The sequence below is a fragment of the Accipiter gentilis genome, chromosome 22, assembly GCF_929443795.1.
Source record: "Accipiter gentilis chromosome 22, bAccGen1.1, whole genome shotgun sequence".
Classification (NCBI taxonomy): domain Eukaryota; kingdom Metazoa; phylum Chordata; class Aves; order Accipitriformes; family Accipitridae; genus Astur; species Astur gentilis.
In genome coordinates, this window is record NC_064901.1 from 22849383 (window position 1) to 22874662 (window position 25280).

At 44.5% G+C, this 25280-nt stretch overlaps 1 protein-coding gene across 2 annotated transcripts in view; it reads right to left on the minus strand.

Moving 5' to 3' along the window:
• The window catches only part of TSPAN18 (tetraspanin 18), a 120252-nt gene that overhangs the window by 54039 nt on the left and 40933 nt on the right, over window positions 1-25280 (minus strand). For both annotated transcript variants that reach the window (XM_049825670.1, XM_049825671.1), the window contains exon 2: window positions 5878-6008. The gene's annotated coding sequence lies outside the window, so the exon portion shown is untranslated. The remainder of the gene's footprint in view (window positions 1-5877; window positions 6009-25280) is intronic.

Genomic DNA, 25280 nt, shown 5'->3' on the forward strand with positions numbered 1-25280 from the left:
TTCCCAACAGTAATAGCTGCAGACAGTCCCCTGTTCAGCTGAAGACCTCCCTACGCTGGGAACTGAAGCTAAAACGCAGGCAGGGCACTGCCACTACATCCCCCCATGTCATCTGGCCAAAAAAACGCCCGCATGTCATCTTTACCTTACAGCTCCTACCACACGCGACCGCGGAGAAGAGCCCCGAAGGTCCAGCACAAGCACGTCAAAGGCTGCTCAGTCCCTAGTTTCTTATCTGCCCGTACTGCCAACAAATGTGATGTCTGCCAAGGATGCAGCTCACAGCCATTAGAAGCTAACCGGAGAATGAGTCATTTTACAAAGGACAAATCAGCCATTAGATTATCATTATCTTTACTCTGCGCAAGCCTGGCCAGCAGCTGACCTACGTGTAAGGCTCCTCTCACAAAAGAGCTCTCAAGATTTTTCACTAAGTAGCCACAGCAATGCAAGCAAGTAACCTCAGCTTTAAAACCGGTCAGGGCATTCAAGAGTAATAATAACCTTTTTCATATTCTGAAAGTTTAAAAATCAACTGTTTTCCCATTTTTTTTTTCACGTGAGATGTATAGACATTTTTTGATGGGCAGTTTTTCTTGTAAGGAGAGGGAATTCCTGGATTACCTCTTTCCTTTTTTTTCTTCCCTTCCCCATTCCTGCTTTGTCACAGAAAGGAGAAGCAACCGAAAAAAAAAAAAAAAAAAAGATAAACCTTCCAGAATGAAAACTTTTTCATCTTCAGGTCTCTCTGAAAAGGAATGCAAAGTTTCACGAAGCCAGCTTCTGCACAAAGTAAAATACTTCTATCACCTCTTTCTACAGGACAAAACTTACCAGCGGTATCACCGTCCTTATACAGACAGGGAAAAAAGGCAGACGGGTATCAAGCTACGCCCACTGTCAGAATGCAGGCTAGGCACAGAGCTAATAATTGAATGCAAAACTCCCCAAACCTACTTCAGTACTTACAGGATAATACTGTCCTTATTAGTGATTTTCATAGTTATCACCTTTCACTGATCCCAGCTGTTACTCATAAGCCCAACGAAAAAAGCTTCAAATACACGCACATATACCCCTCTTAAGTATCTGCTTCCTGAGAAATCTCTACAGTAAGAGAATAATTCTAGCAGCTCTTAAACTAAGTCCCCAGCTTCACTCCGTATTTCTCAAAATTCACAAATCAAAAGCAAATGTACTTTTGTAGGTCTCAAAATAAGCGATGCAAAGCCTTCGCTGCCGTCCTGAGCGACACCGTACCTCAGCCGCTCCACCCAGGACTCAGCGCGGCAACGAAAGGCAGCTTTGCTTTCCTGCCCTGTCACATTGGGTAAACCCCATTTTCCCTTGACAAAGCACTTTACCCGTGATATAGTCAGGCAAAAAAAAAAAAAAGCTTTAAATTACTACTGTAGAATTAGAACTAAGGGACAGGAACCGATAGAGATGTATTTCTAATGACAATGTATTTCCTCCTCCTTCGTTATCATTTACATGTGTCACAAGCCCCTGACTCCACAGGAAAACAGGCACAGCCAAAATCAGCCGCCGCACGTGCCACAGTTGACGCCAGAAGCACCGACTCCAAGCCGCTGGGGCAAGACTTCTCGAAGGTCCATCCACCTCTGGCAGAGGCAGCTGCAGCAACGTTTGAGCCCTCTGGCCATTTGTGTCACCTCTAGACCCGTCAGAGACACCCACCGCACCGTCAGCAGCCACTTCACAGCCTGGCGAATTAGCTTACAACAGAAATTAAAGAGCTGAAACCTCCAGCCAAGATCCTGAGTGGGGCTTCTCAGCTCCAGGAGCCTGCAGGTTGGCTGCTGGTCGTTACTGGGCAATCTGGGAGCAAGACTCTTGGAGAAACGGCGCTGGCAGCAGGTTCTGTGCCTGCCCTCTGGATCCATCGCCGACCCCGTACGCTCATCCGTCGCTTATAAACGTGCCCAGGACAAACGTATCACCGTTGGCCATGACAGTTATTAGGACAGTTATAAATGTGAGCAGATTGTAGCCAAAACACAAAGCCTGGGAGTTTGCAGAGAGCTTGGAACAATAGCTGTCGGGTGAGGAGCGTCCCATTTATCTGCGCAATGTCAACTCAAGATGTCCAGCGACGGCCACGTACGTGTCAAAAGTCATTAGCCGCTTCATTGGCAATCTGAGAACCGAGCACATGGGGCATCGCATCATTCCGCACCGCTCGCTGTGAGTGAGAGCTCCTCTTGATACCACAGCGGACAGCGTTTGGGAGGCACCAAACTATCTTTTTTCGCAGAAAAAAGCTACGTGAGGACATTCCCCTGCCATACTGGCGCAAACTCAAGCACTTTAGCAAAGCCCAGGAGGGTTCCACATTTGTATCTCTGGTATAAGCACAATTTATCATATGGGAAGAGTCTCTTGGAGACTCATTTTGCAGCGATATGAGAGTAGCACAGCTTCTCCAAACAATTTAACTCACAGCCTGAAGAAAAAATCAAAGAAAATTAGAACTTTCTCAATATGATATCTGCTTCCTTTGTTCAGTGTGGCCTCCATTTCCAGGATTTTATAAAAAACCACTGAACCTACTACTCCATTTCACAAAACTGCAGTTTCTTTAAAAGTTGTCAAATTGTTCAACATTTTAAAAAGTGTATATTGCCAATGCATACACAGATAACAATACTAATATCAATTAATTTCTGCCAAAAAAGTGTTTATAGAAAGTATTTTCCTTTTCTCCACTTCTGTAATCACACCTCAGCATAACACAGGTGTCGGAAGGGAAGCTCCAGTTCAGCAGCACTGGTTTTGTCCCAGCTCTCGATCACAAATCATAAAGTTCTGGTGGAAAGAGATTTTCTCCCCTTAAAATTTCAAGCACTGAAATGGGGACAATTTCGCAGGGAACACCCTGGAAGCAAAAGGCAGGATCTCCTTGTAAGAGTCCAGGTGTGCTTTCATCAGGACAGCAAACACAGACTGAATAAATGGTAGACTGTGAATGAAGAGGGACACGGAAGGGCACTCCATGCCTCTGTCCCACTGCCTGAGCATCCTCTTAGGCAAGAAAAGCAAGAGGTGATGAGGATTATTACTGAGTTCGGGATGCAGGAAAATGCACAGCCACATCCTCTGCTCCTGTCATAATAGCTGAACCTCACTTGCTATTTCTGCTTTGCCTAATCGCCTAAATGGCGATAACAGAACCAAAGCAAAATCTTTTGCGCAGACCAAGACTGTATACATGCATGTTGTAGCCTACCGCTTTCCTTTTGCCCAGATCTTCCACAAAAACAGAACAACTTTCAGCAAGGAAAAAAAAAAAAAAAAAAAAAAAAAAGAGGCAACTGTAAAAAATCAATTTTTAGAAAGAATGTAGCATGATGCCATTTTCCTTATATGGCAACTGGTATCCCATGTGGAGTCTCAAACAATAGCCAGCCTGGCAGGGGGTGGAGTAAGACGACGACTTGGGGGGAAAAAATTATATATATATTCCCTGCTGGCCCTCACCCTCCATTTCCTCTTGGATTTCTTTGTGACTGCACTGAAAGGGGTCAATAGCTCCCAGCTTGAGAAATGCAGCTTTTGAAAGGGCTATCACCAGCATCTGTATTTAAAGCATGCCTTTTACTTCACAGCCCCCCCAGCTAATGCAGAGCTTTTAAAAAGCAAGCAGCAAGATAAACTTTCAAGGAAAAAAAAAAAAAAAAAAAGGGAAGAGTGGAGGAGAAGCTGTACCTATCTATCTGCCTTGGGTTTACTGACACTTTGACTGGCAAAAAGCTTGACTAGCAAAGCAGGGACAGGGAACATAAACTGCAGATGATGTAAAGCGCTACGGATCATTACACCTTGCTTCAGTCACCACCTCCCCATCCTTTAAAGCATGCTACGAAACCACATGAAGCAGCCAAGCACCAAGCTGGAGAAGAATTTCAACTGATTAAAAACAATGGGCAAATTAGCACTGGACTCATTGAACACATCAAAGCTTTGCAACTCAATCTTCAGCGTTTAAAGAAATTCTGATCCGACAAACACAGGCAATCTAGTCAAATTTTAATAGGCTTAATTAACTTATCTTGATAATGAAACACTGGACCAGTGGCTAAGTTTACGTTGAGGCTTTCTATTTGAGGAAATACTCCAGAAAAGCTATGGCACATTAGAGCCAGGGATTTATTGGGAGAGAGGAGGAACAGGATTGTAACCTTCTCCTTTAGTGCCAGTGGACACGGCCCACGTGGAAGGCTGGCACGTGCCCAGTTTTGAGGACTTGTGCCCCTGCTTCACGTTGCAGCCTCATTCAAACATCGACTAGCACTTATACTGCAGTCGCTTTCTGTCCTAGGATGTGTTTTTTAATTCACTTTGGAAGCGGATGAATCCGAGTGTCCACACACGGAGTTTGTACAGATCAGCTGTTGCTGTAGTCTCCGGGTGTAAACAGGTCAAAACGTCATCCATGTGCTTTAGAAACCGAGTAACAGTTCTCACTACTAAAACTCTTCCAAATTTGAGGAGCAAAACAGGTGAAATGTCACAGAAGGAAGCTCCACTTTGTGTAAAGTGGAGACAAGACTAAATAAGACCAGATACGATTTTCCAGCTCCAATTTATTTCACTTTATATTCATCTGGTTATTTGACTGGAGCCTTTCAGTAAACGTCAGCAGAAGCCCACAGCATTCTTCTAAAACAAGAAAGAAATTCACAGGTGGAAGGGTGCAGCAGTACCTCCACAGCAGCACCACACACAGCAAAAAGCGATTTCACGTAGTTCCTACCAAGCTGCCTGAGAAAGAATTAAAAAATGAGGCCAGAGAATGCTCCAGAAACAGAGAAGTAAATTGCCTCCGAGAGTCTCTAGCACAAGCAGCATATGACTTTGCATTTCGCTTTAGTTTCCAATCGTACTATCTTTCTCACAGGCGTTCAGATACATTAGTCTGTGCCTTATCAGATCCTGAATTACGATTGTAGAAAAGCTCCTGCGAGTCTGAGAACTCCATAGTTCAGAGACGTTTATGGGGCTGTAATGAGTACTGACAGATAAGCCACACTCATGCGTACACGCTCACAACTGATGTCTGGTTTAGCACAATACAGCCCTAAGCCTTCATAATACAGCATAGGAAACAGAATCCTCCCATTGCCTACTACTAATTGCATCTGCAGTGGTCAGGGGTTGAAAGAGAAGTAAGCAGATTAATTCTATTAGACTGTGCAATAGTATCCCAAGGGGACAAGGGAAAATCCCATCATTTAAAACAGGACTGGTAGACGCTGCTGGGAACGATGTTACATACTAGTAGGGGATTAAGGGTTTGCACTAAAGGGCCTCATCTTTTCTAGATCTGGTTTCCATGAGTCATAGCGATTAGAACTGCAAGGCTTTTCTGTTTGTTTTTTTCACTTTTAGATGACCTGAAACATCTTGCCCAGTTGGAAATTAAATGATTAAATTAATTTCTTACTTAACCCCTTCCCCCCAACATACAATTCTTTATTCCTTTTCTTTAAAAGTTTTCTGTTTAAATTAAGGTAATTTTCAATATAAAGTTATCTTAGAACAAGAGGTCTAAGTATTGTTTCTTTAATACCGCACATGTAACCTTTTTCTTTTTTCAGCATACTCCTCCCACACTTTTAGCCTGCATTCATCTCAACGACACGAGCAGTCTCGATCCTCTGAAAGCACATTTCTGCTAAAAAACGTTCCCCATGCTGTAAATACAATGTAAGGTTTCACCCCTACAGGCATGGCAGGCAGAGGTGACAAAGCCGCTCTTGAGCCAAATGAAGGGAAAAAAATCCTCTCCTGAGGCCACCGCGGGATGCGCAGAGCCCAGCAGAGCCTGAGCGTTGGGAGCTCCGTCTGCCTTACCTGCGTGCTGCTTTGAGAGGACAGGCCTTCAGAGAAATACTTGTTCTCCTCAAGAAGTCAGGTCGTACTAAACACGCATCAGTCAGGATCCTTGCTTCAGGTCCCTAGCGCCGTGATCCAGGCTGGTCAACCTGTCGGAAACAGCGATGAAAAATAGGTAAGACGCATACCTCCATACTGGACCCGAGGAGAGGACCGTGACCTTGCTTTTCCTCACTTCTTCCTGCTAAGGTAAAGATCAACTCTTTCTTGCCTGAAGGAGGTGAGGGGAAGCATCTGGCAGTGACCCTGAAGACCTTGGCAAGGCCTGGACCAAAGGCAAAAATCTTCCTCCGTACTTTCCAGACCGATCAGACTGGCCAAAAAAGGGCTTTGACCAGGAGGACAGGATTATTTCCATCAGGATAAGAAAGGAGCAACTGAGTTGCTCTACATCTTCCCCTCCTGCTCCCCTGTGAAGCAGGCGAGAGTCACCGGGAAAAGAGGAGAGGACGGGAACGGCAGGAGGAGATGCTGTGAGTCCCCCAAAGACAAGTCCCAGAACAGAGGACGGAGTAGTGCGTGAAAAAACACGGGGAGTTAAATGTCGAAGACGCACACGCGCCCCCTCCTGCGCTGCATGTGACAAATACACACACACACGTGTTCACTTACTGAATAGAATATCAGAGTACAACTGTGTGCTGAATGGTGGGAGCCAGGAAAGACTTGAGGATGAAACAGAGGGCAAGGTGATGGACCCAAGAGGCGGGTAAGGGTGGGATGAAGATAACCAGCACAGCCAGGAGAAGAAGGGTTCGGTGGGAGACGCTCAGGTGGTGAAAGCAATAAGCAAGTGAAGGAAGGTAAATCAGTGCCTGGAGAAAGGCAGAAAAAGCCAGTGGGAAAGGAGGAGGGATCATGCCAGATCTTGTCGGTTTTCTCCTTGCAGAAGTCAGCCAGACCTGGGGCGTAGAGGTGGAGCCAGCACTTAACAGAGCAATCGCTCCATAACCGCTTCTCTCTGGAGAACAGCACCGAGTCTGGATCTCATTCTCCCTGACAGCTCCAATTCAGATAGGAAGCTGGCGCCACGCAAATCCATTTCACAGTATTACTTCTCTCCTCCCCAGTCTACCTTGCTGCTTTGCCCTCTTTCGAAACCAAACCCCTCCGCCCTGCCCAGCCCCTCCAGCATCCCAAAACCAATGCCAGCGGTCCACACGCAGCACCAGGGAGCATCAGTGCCGCCCGCCTCCGCGTCCCAGGGTTTAATAACTCCTCCAGGGACAAGACGAAAAGTTTCTTCGCAGCAACTCCATCCACCAGCGCTGTAAGGCACCGAGACAGGGCTGCAGCCAGACGTCTCAAACTCCCCTTTCTCTGACACACTTTCTGGAGAAGACAGCCACGCTGAGCTGAACTAGCGTTTATTTGTCGATCCAGTAGATTACAAAGCCACTGACGAGGCAGCTGGGAAGCGCTAACGTCACACCAGACCACACGAAAGAAAATTCCTGCCACGCGTAGGGGTACCAGCCCTCTGCCAGCATCCCCCTGCTCCCCTCCACAGAGGCACTATTTCACTTTTCCCCAGGAAAAGGGACACAGGAGCACTTCACGCTGTCTCTAGCCTGACGCGCTGCATGCACCCTGATCATTCATCTTATGTGCACTAGAGGAGCGGCATGGTCTAGCAAGCAGAGCCAGGTCCCACCAAACGGGTATTCGGGCAGATGTTCTCCTTGCCCACGGCTCGAGTGGACTCGCACACGTTCAGGTGAGCTTCGTCCTCCTGTGGGCGTGTGTTTACAAGCCTATTCCCTGCTCTGCACGACCTGGCATTTTAAATACACGCGTACCGACCACATCCTCGTTCCTTTGAAGGGGAAGGGCAAGTATTTGAGAGGTGCGAGTGCTTGCATGGAGAAAATGCGTACGTCCGCATACTCCTGTGCAGGACAAAATGTCTGCTGCCTGATCGAAACCTATTGAACATGGTCCTAGTCCTTTCAGACGTGCAGTATTGGACAGTAACTTCCAGCCTCTGGAGACAGTGACAAAAAAAAAATAATTAACTTATTCAGGTTTGCAAAGTGTTCTGAAACCACAAGATGGAAAGCGTCACAGGCAGGTGTACTGAGAGTCATCAAAAATTTGATCCAATGCCACTTTTAGTACCAATTTTCCCCTTCCATTATGGAAGAACAGTGCTGTCCATGTAGGCAAAATCCATTCATTCCCTATTACTATTCCAGCTGATGTACCGCTGTGATCAGAAGCAGAGCGCTCTAATATATTTAGGGTCACTGATATTGTATTTTGTCTTCTGTGCGTATTTGCGCAGATGAGAGATTTCAATCATCTCTATTCAAGGAACATTAAGAGACAGAAGATATCTCAGGTCATCTAAATACTCCTCTCCGGTGGAGGATCATGCCTCTCCCCTCCCCCCTGCTTTGTTTATATCTAATCTAATTGAGAGTGTCTCAAGCAGCAGGAATACTCTCCTTTCTCTCAGCAGACCTCAGAAAAGTCTGACAGGGAGCTGTCTTCAAGACTTGTTGCCTGCATAAACAGTCTGATTTTTTTTTTTTTTTCCAATGTGATTCCTTTGTATCTCACTAGAGCAAAAGCAGTAGAGTGTGTGAAACGTGAAAAAGGACAATAAAAACCAGGCACCTTCTCCGCGGCTGATGCAGAGGGGACAGAGAGGGACAGCCGCACCACAGGATCCAACACTCCTTTAGCCCCGTACGTGAATTTTTAAAGGAGGAGTAGAGCCAGTAGACTATGGGTCATCTGGGCTCAATACATTTTTAATATGAAAATAAAAATAAACAAAAGCTTAACATGGAATTTCTCCTGGTTTGTTGCCCTGGTCTTACATTCTCTCTAATCACTGCTGGCTGCTATGAGAGACACGACCCTGGATTAGACAAGATCTGACCCAGCCTAGCAGCTCACGAGTGCCCCTTCCACAACACTGCACTAAAAAACACCCTTGGGGCTTTAGACTCTGTGGCTCCTGAGTTTGGCTTGATGTAAGGAGTACAAGATACTCTGCGGAATTAAGCTTTTTGTTTAATTTTTATTTTAAATCCAACCCTCATCACAGTTCCCTCCCCACTTCAATGTTTGTTTGCTTCGGGGCCCCAGTGGTGGTATATTTTTCAAATTACTTTTTTTTTTTTTTTCCTCCTCGTATACTTCTACAATCACACACATGCTTGTATAAAGCCACTTAATCAAGCATAAGGAACAAGAGTTTGCACTATATATACTGACACAGAGATCAGGAGGAACACAAAGCGTTCCCTTTTAACATTTTATACATCACAAGTAACACCAAAACAGATGTAAAACAAGCCAAATCCTCATTATATTTTACATTTACCACAACACAAATCTTTGTGCATTAAATACAGCTGAAAGGGAGCTGTGGAGTTGGCATTAGCTTGACAGATGCTGAGATGAGCTGCACCAGAAAGGAATATCTCAGCCTGAAACAGTGCATGTTAAAAAGGCATCTGCTTACTGTTTGATATATGTATTTATTTACACAGACAGCTTGCTGACACGCTGAAAGGTTGGGGAGGGTGGTGTAGGCTGGCATTTTTAACTCTCAGCAGGCATTCCGCACGCGGTTTGTCACCCTTTGGCCGTGTCACAAGCTTCCATTTTATCGCCGGGCGGTGGCAAAAGGGGGGAGCGGGGAAGGGGAGTCCCCTCCGCCGTGTAGACGTGGCTCCCCTCGGCACGCAAGGCAGCGCTTCCACGTTCAGCCTCCGCGGGCACGTTGCCCCCAGGCCTTACCCCCCAACTTCTGGGGCCTCTGTGCCTTTGATATAGACATGAGAAGAGTCCCTCAAAAGCAAGTCGAGCACAGCTTCTCGTGCATAAAAAGAGATCTTCCTTAACAAGAAAGAAAATTAATTAAGTGGGTAAAATCCCACAGGTTGGAACAGCAGCTGAGGAATTATCTTTCTATCAGGTTGGTAATGAGGACTAGAAAAACCTCACACAGACACTAACAGCTTTATATGGGCTCATTGGCATTCCAGATCAGACGCAAGGCTTGGCGTTCCCAGGAGCAGCAGATGCAGCTCCAGTTACAGACCAGACTCAGGGCAAACCACAGTTTGCCCTGCTGAAAACAGTATCACCACGATGGCTGAAAATGAACGGTACGCACCTATCTAGCAGAATAAACTTCTTCCCACAGAAATTACACCCAGGGAGACTGTAGGTCACAACATCCAATGCCCCAGGTTGACCTGACATACCTATCTAAACACAGGTTTCAGAGGTAAGCGTGTGTGCTAGAGAAAGAAAGAGAGATTTATTCAACATGCTGTGGGGAACATGAACAAACAGCTAGCACACGTCTAGGTGCACATCAAACGACATGGCCATCAAATGACACTGAGCAAATCCACCTCCTTTACCCCACTAATTTCCCCACCAACACTGCTGGCTGCTTAACCATCAACACTCACAAGTACTATTCAATTCTAACAAAATAATGTAGATTATTTCCTATTCCCTGCAACGGGAAAACTACCTGATTTGGGGTCAATGACAAGAATGGCAAGCAGTGATGCATTCACAGTAACCACTGCAACAGGCGAGCGCTACCACGAAGAAGCCACGGAGCCTACTGAGCCTGACGCTGAACTGTGCCAAGCTACTAAAAGCTACATTGCAGAAATGCATGAACTTCCCTGGCTACCAAGGCAAAGGAATCTGCCCCCTGCACCCTGCCTCCCACCCCCCACCCTCCCCCCCCAAAAAAAAAGTAAACTACTGGCCACCTTTCAAAAAACAGGCCTTTGGACATCTTCCTGCCTCTTTGTTACTATTCGTAACCCAAGAGTCCCACGAGGCTCCACAGAACCGAGCTTTTTACGGTGAACAGCAGGAAAGATCCCCCCTGTCCAAAAAGCTTGCTGCCTAAACAGACAAAAAGCAGGAAAAAAGGAAATACTAATATTTCTCTTGTTAGAGATGGGAAGTAGAAATCCAAAGAGATACTGGTGGTATCTCTTTTACTGGTGGTAAAAGATCAGACAAGAAGCCAGTGACTGAACTGGGAAGAGAACATCTTCAGTCTCAAGCCTATTCCTTTGGTACGGAGATGCCTGTTTCTTCTTTTCTTGCTCTCCTGTCTTTCCCTTAAGGTTGTTTCTTTTACCGCTTGCAAAGTTCATCCTTAAAAGCAAAGTCCAGAGCCTACTGATGTGCTTCTCATTTTCAGGAGGAGAAAGCTTAGGGGTTCTGATGTAAATGAGCACAAGAAATTTTCAGCTGGCACCCAAAAACTGCCCCAAAGAGGCCAATTTTCCCCCTTTAAATGAAGAGCAAATACCGGTATGTGCTGTTTCGTACAGGTTTTTAATATACCTAGTCACGGGGCCTTCAGCTGACCAACTCGGTTAGAACCATGCTAGTGCATGTACTTATGAAGTAGATTTTTCATGTACTACCTGTGTGTTATAAGGCAATACAGATGATATCCCTACCAGATGAGACAATTATTTTGCAATCACAGTGAAATGAAAAATACTTCTTGCAAAGGTTTCACTAATTACCCAGGCTTACCAAAGGCTAAGGATAATGGATTATTTTCCCACCATCTCAGCCTCTCATTAATCCAGATGCCCTCCATGCCCTAAGCTTATTGGAAAAAGAAACCAACGGCACTTCCTGAGCAATAGGATTAGATCACATACCCTGAGGAAGCAGGTTGCCTAACAGAAGCATTTACATTATTAATAGCTATTTCAAATCATTTTACACCGCCTTTTAACAAGCGCCACTACTTCCTTAGTTTCTCTTGGGTTTGAAATATCTGTAGTGTATAAACAACGGTTAGTCTAACTGTTTTTCAAGTTATTCTTTCTCGTCTGACTCAGAAATAATACTTTCTGTCAGCTTGAACTGTTGATTTAGGTTTGCTGCTGCTGCTCACTCCCCTTCCCTCGAATAAAGGGCTGGCTGATCCCTGGGCCACTGTGGCACGGCACTCGGTTTTTCACACCCAAGAGGTCACTCTATTAGCTCTGACAACCTGGCTGGTGTGTATCATACTTTTCCAAGGCTCTCATCTACCTCTCGTATCTCTTCCCTCAGATTCACCTGAGCAGACACGCTGACACCTTGGGGCAGGATCTTCCCAGAATTACAGGAGCATCCAAGGGTGGAAGGAAAACACACATTCGAGGCAGCGCACGCTGTATGTGCAGCAAGGGTGGGTGTCTATTACTAGCAATTCAAACATCTGCCGGTAGCGAGGTTAGTTTGGAAAGGCTTTGATTCCCGCCGAGGGAATTTAGTGTCATTTGCTTGCTCCGTGAGAGTGCCATGGGCTTCCTCATGCAGTGCTAGATCCAAAGATACTCTTCTGCATTACAGAGTTTTTATGTATAATACATGTGTGTGTGATTCTGGTGCTTCAAAAGCTTTCTCAGTGAAAAAGCTAATATAGACTGGAGCACTTCATGGAGTTATATAGCTCTTCAATTCTCTTTTGGAATGCATCATTAGTTCTGCATAGCTGATATCTCTGCTTTATCTTCTTCAGATCCCCTTTCTTTAAACAAACTCCAGATTCCCCCCACTGCTGAAAAAATGCCTCTTAAGACCTGATTGTTTTTCTTGAAAGACACAATAATTTTAAAGGACTTAGCAGTAGTATTTCAAGAGGAAAGAGCACACAAAAACCAATAATCAAATGGTAAAGGCCAAGGAGAAAGCCACAGCCAGTTATGGAAAAGGACATGCAATGCTATTCCATTATCCTCTTGAAATGAAGAGTAAAAGCTTGCAAAATTCCATTCCAGTGCCTGCAACTCCGCCTAAATCCTCCTGACCACAGTAACAAAGCTATTACATACCACGCATCTTGGCATTTTCATCATGTTCCAAACTTCTAGCACATGGCTCAAAGGTTTCGGCCCTTCAGACTAATGAACCTTGTGATCAGCACATGGAATCAGATTGCCAAGCACAAAGAGAAAAGGAAGATGATTTTCTAAGATGTGGAAGAAACCACCCTCTCCCCTCATATCCCTCTTTATTTTCCCCACTGAGCAGGTCAGGTCTTCTTGCCCACACGCCGCATCGCCCTAACCTCTGTCACTCAGTGCCTAACCTTCTGCTGTCCTTAACTGCCTCCATAGAATTTGAGGTGGCTCTAGGTGTGCCTAGGTGCAAATAAACCACAGTAACATTTTTTATTTTTGCAAGTTACCAAACTTAACCTCTCAATAAAGGCTACCATAGAAGGGTGCAGTCCAAATACAACTCCTGTCTAAGTCAGTCAAATTAGAGCTTTAAAGATTATCAGTGAGAAAACTTTATTGGAACACGCAAGCCAGCAAAGACACATACCACACACACATGGAAGTACAGTTTGAGTGACTTGGTTGGAAATTATATTGTCACTGTGCAGTAGGGCTGTTCATGAGAGCAAACTGTAGTAAATGAAGAGCTGAACCCTACAGAAATAGCTACTAGACTTTCAAGTACCAAGTATCAGATGCCAGAATGTAAACACTATCAACAATATAAAGGCCTCAAAGGAGTTTACTCTGTCTGCACAATAGAAAGGCACCTATTCATCGCAGAAAGCCAGTAACTGGAAGGGATGAAGGACGTACAGAGTCAGCCAAACAAACAGCAGCAGAAGATAGAGAAGAACTCCAAGTTAGCACCAAAGGGATACTTCCATTCTTTTCTTCTTCTCCCAGAAAATAAAAACAGAAAATTGTGATATTTTAAGAGCTATGTTTTTCTTTTTACCTTCTACTCCCTGTATGTTCAAAACAAAAGAGAAAAAAAAGAAAAAAGAAATAACTTCTGATCACCAATCCTTCAGGAAAGAGCAAATCTAACAGACTTTTTTCTGGAATGCAGTATAAAAATGGTCAAAACTTTTCATTGGTCTGAAAGAAACATGACTACCAGTAAATGTATTGGCAATTCCAGCACGTGGTAGAAATATAGAGATGAAGTAATTTTTTCCTTAGGTAAGGCTCAGTTGTACAAGCACCTTAAAGCCATTTTGTACTGCGTGGCAGTCAGGAAAATTATAGTACATCAGAATGGACTGACTAGGGAGATGGCGGCTACTTATTTCTTGCTGGTATTTTCTCATGATGATGCTTTTGAGGACTCATACCAGCTTTCATTACTAGGGCATGTCCCCTGTTTGCACATGTTTTTCATCAGCTGCTTTTCCCCCCGATCCATCCCACTGGTATTCTCTTCTGCCGTCTCATTCAACAGCTTTAAACAACTAGTAATCAAAAGCAGGGCAGCATAATGCAAGTTGCAAGTATGGAGCTGGTCACGCGGTTTAGTTCAAGGACTACTGTTGTTATTACAGGACACAGGCAGAACAAAATACTCTGCAGGTTCTGCAGCAATGCTGAATGAACCCAGTTCCCAAAGGATCTCCTACAACCGGAGAAATGGGATGCCACCCCTCTGAGAGCTGCAGAAAGCAAGCTCTTTGGCTCATTGTCACAGTGCAGCAGCAAAAGAATATTGCTCCTCGCTTTCCCACTTATTAATACAGTTATTAAAATCTGAGACAATGTCTTCTGTTCTAAAAACACCATATTGTCAGAGAATACTCTTTTGGAGGACTGTTAGGCAATTACTGAAAGCGCACTTCTGAGCCCGCTGAACACAAGCGGAGGAGAAACAACAATTCCATTGAAACTGAGGGCAAAACTCCATGTCTGCAACCAGACCACAACCAGATCACACACAGACTGATAGGCAGAAGCTTCACTGAGAAGGACAACATCTTCAGAAGTGGTCAGTGGTTTGGGGATGCTTCTATACAAATGTCTCAAGCTGGGTATCCAAAACTCCTCAGGCAAGAAATGCTTCTTCTGAAAACCTGGCCCTTTGGAAGTGTTTCAAGTGAAGCAAAAAAAATCTGACCCATTCTCAAAACTTTTAGATGCCATTGAAATAAATGGTGGGACTTCTGCCTTGCTCGTTACCCCACAATCTTAAAAGTGTTTCCAAAATACTGCACATGCTGATGTTACTGTCTGTTGCTTTTGGAGCCTGGTCTTGTAATAGGCTGTAGGAACCAAAGTGCAACTTCTTATCAGCCTGAGCAATAAAGAGGGCTTCTAACTCTCAGTTTCCTCCTGACGATGGGACTGCAAATACTCTTTGCCATCGTGGGGGCTATTGCTTCCAACCAAGACCGTGCATTCTGCTTTTCCATTACAGAGCTGCCTGCAAAATAATGTCTTGAAAATGAACGTGGCCTTACCTTTTGCCTGACCTTCCCCCACGATTTTTTTTTTATTATTTCAGCTTCAACTTTTTTTCAGCATTTCAATAAATGACACATCTGCACTTCAGCATTTTGCACCAGACTAGAAAAAGTGAGATTGAGAGACAGGGAAAAAGAAAAGACCAACACCATTTGTAAAAGAGTTTGACTAAAACAGGGCACGAACTAAAACCAGCCTATTGGCCTTACAGTCAACCACAGGAGCTTTTACTAGCACTTAGCTTTTGACTGCACCATTCCACAAGAGTCTAGAGGAGGCAGCATCCCAGCTAATTAGGCAGGGATTGCAATCAGGAAACCATGCCGAGGAAACCATCAACTGCACAGAAACCCCCTGCTGCATTATTTGTTTTGGACTCTTGGGCACACAAGCACACAAAAAGGCTCCCAGCACAGTTATGGTGTAGCCACTAAGAGAGCATTACTTGCTCTGGACAGCTGTATTTAATTTTGGATGGAGTTAGGTGTTTAAAGTCCCTCAGAAAGCAGCTCCTAGCTGCGATAAGCTGAAGAGATCTCCTCCAAGGGGAAACCTTTGTTCCTTTTGACTCACCTGGTGAAAGTTGCTGCTTATAATCCACGATTACTTAAGTCGGCTCTAATGTCTGGCTACCAGTTGGCAAGATACAGCAGTCTGCAGACAGCCCAAGCTAGGACCATGAATAAATAATTTCCACCAGCTGAGAAATGTTTTCTGGCACAGGGGAAGTGAGCCCAGCAACTGGAAGAAAGGACAAAGCCTTAGGAGGATGTGAAATCTTGTTATTTTGCAGTGATGGTGCAATCAAGCGGTACTGATTGGTTTCAGCCTTTAGAGGTTTCTCCACACTCACGGAGCTCCAGTCCATCCCGGCAAAGCATCAGACACCTCTTCCGAGGCACAAGCAAGTCAGTCTCAAGACAGCGAGGAAAGAGAGATATAGAATCACAGAATCATTTAGGTTGGAAAAGACCTTCAAGATCATCGAGTCCAACCATCAACCCTGCCCACTAAACCATGTCCTGAAGTACCCCGTCCACTCTCTTTTTGAATAGCATGCATATCCCCTCACCTAAGAACACCTCCAAGTGAGTTTGCCAGAGCTTCAAAGACACGTGTTGCTAAAGTGTCCAGCCCACCCTATCTCCTAGCTACAACACAAACCAGCTGCGTTTAAACGAAAGGCAGGTGAGAAGGACAACTGAAGTTCAGGCACCAGCTGCCAGCCCAGATGAAAGCGGTCGGAGCGGAGCAACCTTACGGCACAAGTGTCTAGAACCAGAGGCTTCCTTCCCCCTCGGACCTAGCCTCAGGAGGAAGACAGGCGGAGGAAGCATTTGGCTCACCATGAGCTTTTCTTGCTCGGCACCTCCTTTGAACGGCTCCCGCACCGACCCGCTCTTACCCGGGCATGTCTTGCCATCGTCCCATCCCTCCCGCTCGCGCTCAGCCCGCAGACTCCCGTCACGGGATTTAACCAGCGACGAAGAAGGTCAACCAAAATCATCGGCATGACCCCCTCGCCGAGCTCTCCTCTGCCAAACGAGCTGCCCAGCAGTAAGACGAGAAAGCCCTCACTAAAAACAGCCGCAAGACGCAAGAACGGCTCTCGGCGCCCAGATAACGCTCAACGGGGTCCTTCTCCGTGTGCGGCTGTTTCCAGAGCACCGTAACCAGAAAATCCAAGCCAGACAAGTAGCTCTTCAAGGCAGACATTAAACATTCATTTGTAATAAACACCCTCCCGAGCCCCAGGGACCAGCGAGAGGTGTAAGGAAACACAGCAAACAGAATCCAGAGAGGCCAGACTCACGTCTTGCCCGGCGGTTATCTGAATATGCGAAGGGGAAAAAAATAGGGCTGTTTTCAAAATGGTCCGAGTGCTAAGAAACAGGAAGGAAATTTTATATTTTGTTCACTCTAGTTCTTCAAGGGCAGTTTTCCCTTATCTCTGAACAAAAGAGAGCAGGCTTCTCACTGTTATTTTAGAAACACATAAAAGAATTTCAAACATGCTCTCTACGTGGCTTTGCAATGCAGTCCTTGGACTGAAATATCTCCACACTTGCAATCTTTTCATTTTCTCTCGCCAGAGCAGTGGGGGCAGTTGGGGAGGGCGAGGGAGAAAGGGATCTGTGAGGCCACAGAACAAAGATTGGGATTTGGGAGAGTGGCCGGCTATTGGTCATTTAATGGCTTTGGCTTGTCCAGTTAGAGCACCAAATTTTATTTATCTATTGATTTTATATTCATGGCACCACGGTTTTAAACAGATCTGTGGGGCTCTAGGAACATAAAACAGGAAAAATCTTCTAAAATCAGATGGAAGGACACATGTAAGGCAGGTGGCAGCCAGCCCTGAGGATGGAGGTCACTATATGCCGTTTCCACAGGGAATGCTTGTAACTGTTAACTATACGTATGTGGATCTTTTTCATATAATTGCTTAATTTCACATAGGGGAAAAAATAAGTATTATAAAGATTAATATTTTAATATCATAGAAAGAAGATGGGCAAACACTCTTAAAGTAATAGAAATGCAGCTGAGTGCATAGCTGAAGCTTTATGGCAAATTTGTTCATTTACGGTAACGTCCACTGTGTATTAGTATTTCCATAAATACTCTCGTAAGTGGGATTATCAGCAGAAACTGAAACAATCGGTTTTAAACAAATGTTAAAGAATGGCTGCAGAATAAGAATTTTGTAATTCAATGCAAATATTCGTGCAAGAAGCTAGATCCTATGAATTATACGCATTTAGTCAAGGAGCGGAAATACTATTGTGTGACCTATATGTCAAAATACAAACTGAATTGTGCAGCTGGAAGCTGAACACTTGAATACCAGCCACTGAATACTAAAAAGTAATTGCTCGTAAACAACCAGCAAACCAAGAAACAATCTATGAATAATTTCAAATAACTCATGCAATTGAGAAGTCTATAAACTATTTGTAGACAATTTGTCAATAGAAGAACTTACACAGAAAATTATATTTTAAAATTGCTGCAAATTATCATGTAGCTATCACAAGAACATTTATGATTCATCACGAAGAGACATAAGTAATTATACCAGGGGTTGGAAAGGCATTTTCTCTCTTCTATTATATTCTCTAACTGATCAGGTGTATTAGGATAATATTTTTAATTATAATTCTGCTGATCCCCAAGGCATAAGCCATTAGTGAGTGATGGAGGCAAGATGATGAAACTTGATGGCTAAGTAGTCTGATTCACTCCCACCAAGTTTGAGCAAAATCTGACGTCAATGAATCTGTACTTGTAGGTACTAATGTCATTATTCAATCTCATTCTCGCAGATGGTCATACCAGATAATAATTTTATTCTCTTGATTTGCGGAAGAGCAGTGACACCTTTTCAGTGCAGTGCAACCCTCTTTAATTCTTTAAAAATTTAAAGCACCTGATTTGCTACTACAGTCCAATTGCAAAAAAAAACCCCAACAAACCTTCCTAGAGCTAGATTTTCCAAGAATCCCTAAGAGCTCTCTAAGAGCTGCGGGACAGGGATCCCAAGCTAGACATGACAGTTGGAAAAAGAAGATCGGTAACTTCTCTACACCAATTAATTAAGTCAATTATTTGTTGGATTTACCACAGTACTGCATGGAGAGGGAGCAAGCGGCCACCAAGGAGCCTCAGTCCCCCAGGTTCACAGCAGCAGTTCCTGATGGAAACTTCATGAGCCCTCCAGTTCATGAGGAAAAGAGCAGGTTATGGGACACAAGGAAAGTTGGCCCTGTTCAACTGTGACGAGATCTACTTCGGGAGCAACAGGAAACACATTTTTAGAAGGGTCTTATTCTGAAGGAGAGAATTCCCAGAGCCACGGATCTTGTAAAAGCATTAGGTTTCCTTGACCTCAGCGATAAAATGGCAGGAGCCAACATTGCTGCAGAGATTTTGCAACATTTAAGAACAATTCCATGGTTCTACTTCTCTCATCAATTTTGAGTTTCATTTGCTTTATGGGTTCTTCTGTTGGCATAACAACGGAGAACAGTAAGTGACACCCTTTGCGGCAAGCAGAAGCCGTTATTCCCTTCCTCTTGACCTGGAATTAGAGCACTGCAGTAGATGGTCCAGGAGGCACTAATCACATTGACTAAACCAAGTTTGCTAAATCACAGAAAGCAGAGGAGCAGAAGGGGGGAACAACCTCCCTCCCAAACAATTTGAGGGTTTTGTTACTCTTCATTGGGTCATGTACATGCATTCATTTGGGGTTCTACCACCTGCCCCTTCTAAAAGGTTTACAGCTCCCTGCTTGTTGCATCTCAGCGGTGCAACATCTCCACAGCCTTCCATAAATTACACACTTGGGGAAATGTTAACAATCATGAGACTTAACATATTTCCTGTGCATTTTACAAGTGGTCTCGAACACTTGTACTTTCCCTTCAGGTCAGGTACAAGACCAGATGAAGAACTTACTCTCAGGTGTAACTTGATATCTTCCAAAAAGCAGCAGGGCAACCTAAGCAGATGCTTACTTTTTGCTAAATACAGCTTTTCCCTGTAATTGTACCTCTCCTGGCCTGCATGAGATTCATCTGGCAGTAACAAGGGCAGATTAGAACTTGCATTAGCACATCAGTGTGGTATAACGAAGCGTTCAAACAAGGCTAATGTCTCTGGAATTGAGAGAGAGAAGGTAATTGAAAAGGACAGGAGAGTGGTCACAAATATACTACGCGTTAAGTGCGGAGTCCAACAATTTGGAATTGGCTCTGGCACAGTTGTCTAGTCGAGATTAATCCCATTTCTGCCAGCACTCGGCCACGCTTCTGTGATGTCTCTTCCCTGGACGCTCTTTTCTCCTGTTTGGGTCACCAGTCAAAGGAAATCCTAGGACAAGCAGCACCTCATTTGGGGCTTTATTTAAACAGACAGAGAGCTCCTCCTGAAGAAACGCCAGTGTCGTAATGACATCCAAACCTTTTTTCAACATTTCACGACGTGTTTAAGGGGGAGAGATGCTGTCAGGCTGAAAAGCTCAGCCAGCTGGCCATTAGGAACTAGCCATATTTCTTGAGGTGACTGACTTGAACTCTTCCTATTTCTCACCCTGCTTCCTCTCAGGGTGAAGTTGCAGTGTAACTGTCTCACATCCCCCAGCCGCAGAGGCTGAATTAGGGCAGAATTAGGCCAGGCAGAGTTTGCCCCGACCCCTCAGAGCTCTCCCAGCTCAGGCAGTGGGACCAGCAAAGCAGCTCCCACCCTCCTCCTCCTCCTGACACACCGAGGACCTTTGCTGTCATGAGGGTACCGAGCCAACACGTCATGGGTTTTGGGTCTCACAGAAAATATATCTTTAAAAAAGAAGAAGAAGAAAGCTCACTTTTAAAAAGGAACTGTAACATCACCAGGAAAAACAAGCAATTAAAACTGGGTTCCCAAAGAGTTTTACAATGGTCACTTGACTCCGTCCTAAAGAGGCAAACAACTTTATTACCTCTTCTCTCACTAACGTACCCCTAACCTATCTCAGCTTCACAACTACATTTTCTCCAACAGATGGTCTAAGTGATTAACATAACTTTGCTAAACTCAGGGTAAGTGTTCTCAACATGTATTTATTTAGTTTTGAAGGCTGGTGCTTCTATTTCAGACACATGAAAACACATTTGCATGTTTAAAAGGTTACCTCCCCCGGCAATATCAATGGGCCTGATAGAAGATACAACCTACTTTCCCTGTCAACCTTGCCCAAGAAATTGCCACCGCTAGATGTATTTCAGTACAGCTCTTTCCAGCGAATCTGCTTCTATGTCTCTTCGCCGACCTGTGTTCATATTTCAGTTGATAAAGGATGAAACACAAAAAGCAACAGCTTTCCCCTTGAAGCATACCAAGGCATTTGCTTGCTGTAGCATTTGTATTTGCTACCAGCACAAGCAGGATCGTGTCGTCCTTTTCTTAGACCAAGCGCTCAGGGAAGAAGAGATCAGCAGAAGCAGAGCTTGCGCTCACAAGCCAGAGACCTTGCTTTCAAGTCCTTCGTACAGTATTTATGAAGTATCGATGGAAGTAGTAGGTGGCAGCTGGTTAACATCCTGTAACACCACTACAGAACGATTTTGACCAGAAGTTAAAGAGAGCCTCATAATTAATTGAGGCTACAGGAGGAATGCAGGCAGACTAATTACCTCAGATGCTCTGGCTTAAGGCGCTTGCTGTTGCAACAAGTGTTAGGGGCTCTCTAGTGTTCGTAAGCAGTCAGGATCTCTGTTTTGTGTCTCCACTAAAGATGCATTTCTAAATACCTAACACAGCTCCCTCAGCCAGCGCCTTCGTTCCGTGCTGTACTGCAACGGCGTTTTCATTTCCCTCGCACAACACAGCCTTGCTCAGATCTGCCATCCGCTCCTGGCAGCCGTAAGATCTCCCCGTTATGTACTGACCAGCAGGAGAAACAAAACGTGACTGTTGAGGTCAGCATAAAATAATATCAAAATTGCCACCTCCAGCCCCCCGAGCTGGACATTTACTTGGAAACAATCAGAAAATCATTCCTGTACTGAGAACCTTGTGAGGTTCAGCAAAGCCAGCACGAGGCAAGTGGAGCCAGCATATTAAAACAAAAAGAAGAAGAAGAAACAAAAAATCACATCTCTTCAGAAGCTCAATGGAAGGAAAAAAATAGAGTAACTTTAAAATAACTTTCATACAGCATTAGCCAAAATGCCTGCTAAGGGCACTTACACAATAAAACAGCTTCTGATTTCTGCTTAACCTTGTGACCTTTTAAATCCATAAGTGGAAAGCTTTGAGGTTAGAAAAAAGTAAAAGGAGGGATCAAGTTAAAAAGTTCACCTGGCAAATATGCAAGAGGCTTAAAAACTACCAGCCTCATTTCCCCAGATTAATCTGCAGTGCAAATGTGAAGATGCTAATGATTTATTTCCCACCCCGCTGCACCAGCTCCCTCTTGGTCTCTTTAAGAGGGAAAAACGAATAATAATAATAAATGTGTGTGCTCCTTTCATTAACGATTCTGAGCTCTCATTTCTGACTTGGTATTAAAACATCAAAAACAAGCTCCCCAACCCCCATCACACCGGGTGATCAATGCTTCTTTACCACTTAGAGAAGATCTAAGGAGGCACCTAATACATTTAGTATGTTACAGTCACCAGCACAAACTCTTTTCAAAATGTAATAATCCCCTCCACGTGACATTTAACTCCCCAGTAGGTCCTTTTGCAGTCAGGTTAATAACCTTCACATTATGTAGGTAAAAGAAGATTAACAGTGAATATGTTGAATCCAAGTTTATAGTATGGTACCTCCTCCCTTTGTTTGGTTCCAAGCCCTGCTGGTCTCTATGCAGGACTTGACAAATAAATCCCATTTGGCATTGCTGGCAAATGCTTCTTGATTGAGCATTTGGGATCAAAGAGTCTTCTCGTTTCCTCACCTGGCAACTCTAGTGGTCTAGTCCCACTTTAATTTGTCTTCCTAGTCCAGCAGAAACAGTAGCAAGCAAGCAAGCAGAAAGAATCATTAATTTCCCTTAAGAAATTCAGCTCTCAGAAATTTATTTCCAAGTACTGCATTTTACCCGCATTGCCTTTAGAAAAAACCCACCATATTTGCAGACCAAAATACCGTATCTTCAAACTTCAACAGGCACCCAAACTCCTCCAAACTCATAAAATCCTCAACACAGGATGGAAGAGTAAGCTCTAAATATGACTTTGTATTCTTAACAAAAGGTAGGTGTTGTTTTTCTCGCGCGTTTCCTTCCTGAAAACAGCACTCAACAGATCTGCAAGCACAGTTTGTTTTGCCCAAGTCAGGAAACCCTCAGAGCGGCAGCCTCCCCCATGAACCAAAGCAGCAAAAATTCTCTTTAGGTCACAGCAAGGCAGGGAGTAGAAACCACCGCCTTGCTCCCCCCAAGCAAGGCTAAGCCACTTGGGTCGGCAATGGGGCAAAACCACCCCGTCGCCTCTTCGTACAGCTTGTTCTCCTCAGGGCTGTTCTGCAGAGAGGCTTTTGTGCTGGTAATGTTCAAGAACCAGGCAAGAGCAACCGGGCTTGTTCAGAGCAGAGCAAGAGACGAGGGGAGGTGGCTGGGGAGGAAAAAGAAATATGAGACAACAGAAAAAGGCAGCAGGTCCTGAAATTCTGAAGTGCTTTAGCTTAATGAGAAGAGGATTTTACAAATAGCAGCTCTGAACCTGGTCAAAATCATAAACATGTGAAAGGAAAACAGGCTGCCAGAAACCACCTGCCACCACATGTACAGTTACAAATCTCTCCTCCCCAAAGGAAACAGGAGCCTTCTATTTCAGGGATTCGATCGCGTTTCCAAAATGAAACGCAGCTGATAATAAACAAAACCCCAAATACCCATGAAACACAGAGCTGTTCAGTCAGATTTCCAGCTCTCTACTTGCTAGTAGCAGCCAAGGACAAATCCTTGCTTCGAGTAGGGAAGAGACTGCAAAAGCAGCCAGAGACTCATTTCTGTTGGGTGCTGTCAAGAGTTTTGAGCTGGATTAGGCAGAATCCCTAATCCTCTTCCACCATCCACTCCAGCCAGGTCCTGGACTGCCGCAAATACGTTTTCAAGGAAGTCTGAAGTAAGAGCTAACTGAGGGGTGGAATTAGAAGTTCCTTACCCTGGTCACCTCCTCAGGGGACAGGCTGCAAATTCCGTCTGAGACGGAGCAGGCAAGCACTGTTGTCTGACACAGGCACAACAGCAGGACTCAGATGGGCCGGGAAAAACCCAGACGTACTTAGGTGGGGAACAAGGCTTTGCAAGAACCCTTCATTTTCTGATTTTCAGATGTTGAACAGAGTCGAAATCCCGTCACACTTCATCCTCCACAAAACAAAGCAAGTTGGAAGGAGAAGGAGAGGTTATTTGCTTGTTTTAGTGACCTTTTTTTTTTCCCCAAACACAAGCCTAACTGATATTTTCTAGCCAAAATTTCTTCTCAGATTAAAAAACCAAAACCCTAAACATTAACACTCAAATCTTACAGGTTTTTGATTTAAAAATATCCATTTCATAGAAATTCCACAGAAAAGAGCGTATCTTCCTAGACCTCAAAATAATTGGGAAGAAAAGACTGAGGCATTTAGGCAAAACATGTGTCGCTGGCTCAAACTGAGCTGAATAATCACGAGTGCTCCTAACCCCAGGCTGGCTGGCGAGGCCCTAGCTTCCCCCAGCTCAGACACTAACTATAGTTGCTCATTATTATTCCGCACTGGCTCAGCACAGACAATATACACGCTTTGCACTGTAAAAAAGCAAAGGAAGGCACTCTTCCTGCCTCAGTGGATTTATATTCTAAGGCCATCGATCTCATCCTGACACTTGGTACACGTGGCAATCAGCAGATGGATCACTGTCAAAGCACTGTGTCCTTTTTTACCTTTCTTGTACTAAAGAGAACACAGCTACATTTGGTGACTCCTTCCTGAAAACAAAGCTGGTCAGAACATTTTGAATTCGAACTTGCCCAATCAAAATGAGAGAGAGAAAAAAAAAACATTCCATGGTAATCTCTTCTGGTTTTCAAATGACTCTACTTGAAAAGCAGCTTTGAAGAAGATAGTATTCAAAGAATATTTGGAGCTAACAGAGCACAGCTTATGAGGAACCAGCAGAGCCTGAAGCATTCCAATTCTCCCTTGGTAAGGAGGTGCTGGTTTTAATGCGATTTCCCCAAAAGCAGAGACAGGAACCCCTCTGCGCTCCAAACTTGGGACATCTAGTTGCAACCGTACCTTAATTTGCTAGGGTGGGGTCAGGTAAACAAAAAGAAACTTTGCACTGACATAGACAGGGTAGTGACTTTTATTTGCCCAGCTTTTGTCATGGAATACAGCAGCCTCGTATCCAACTGATACCCACCCGCTAGATCAGTGCGGTGTGGTAGCTCGCAATTGCCGTGATTTGCTCCACTCTGTTGGCCACGCTAGTGCCAAGCCATCCTGCAAAAACAAACTTCACGCTTCTTGGCCACAGATGAGGATGAGCTAAAGCCTTCGTCTGATACAGCAGATTGGAATGAACGGACCTGGGGTTTTTTTTCCAAGCTGTTAGATCTGTAATAATATGCCACTCCCATT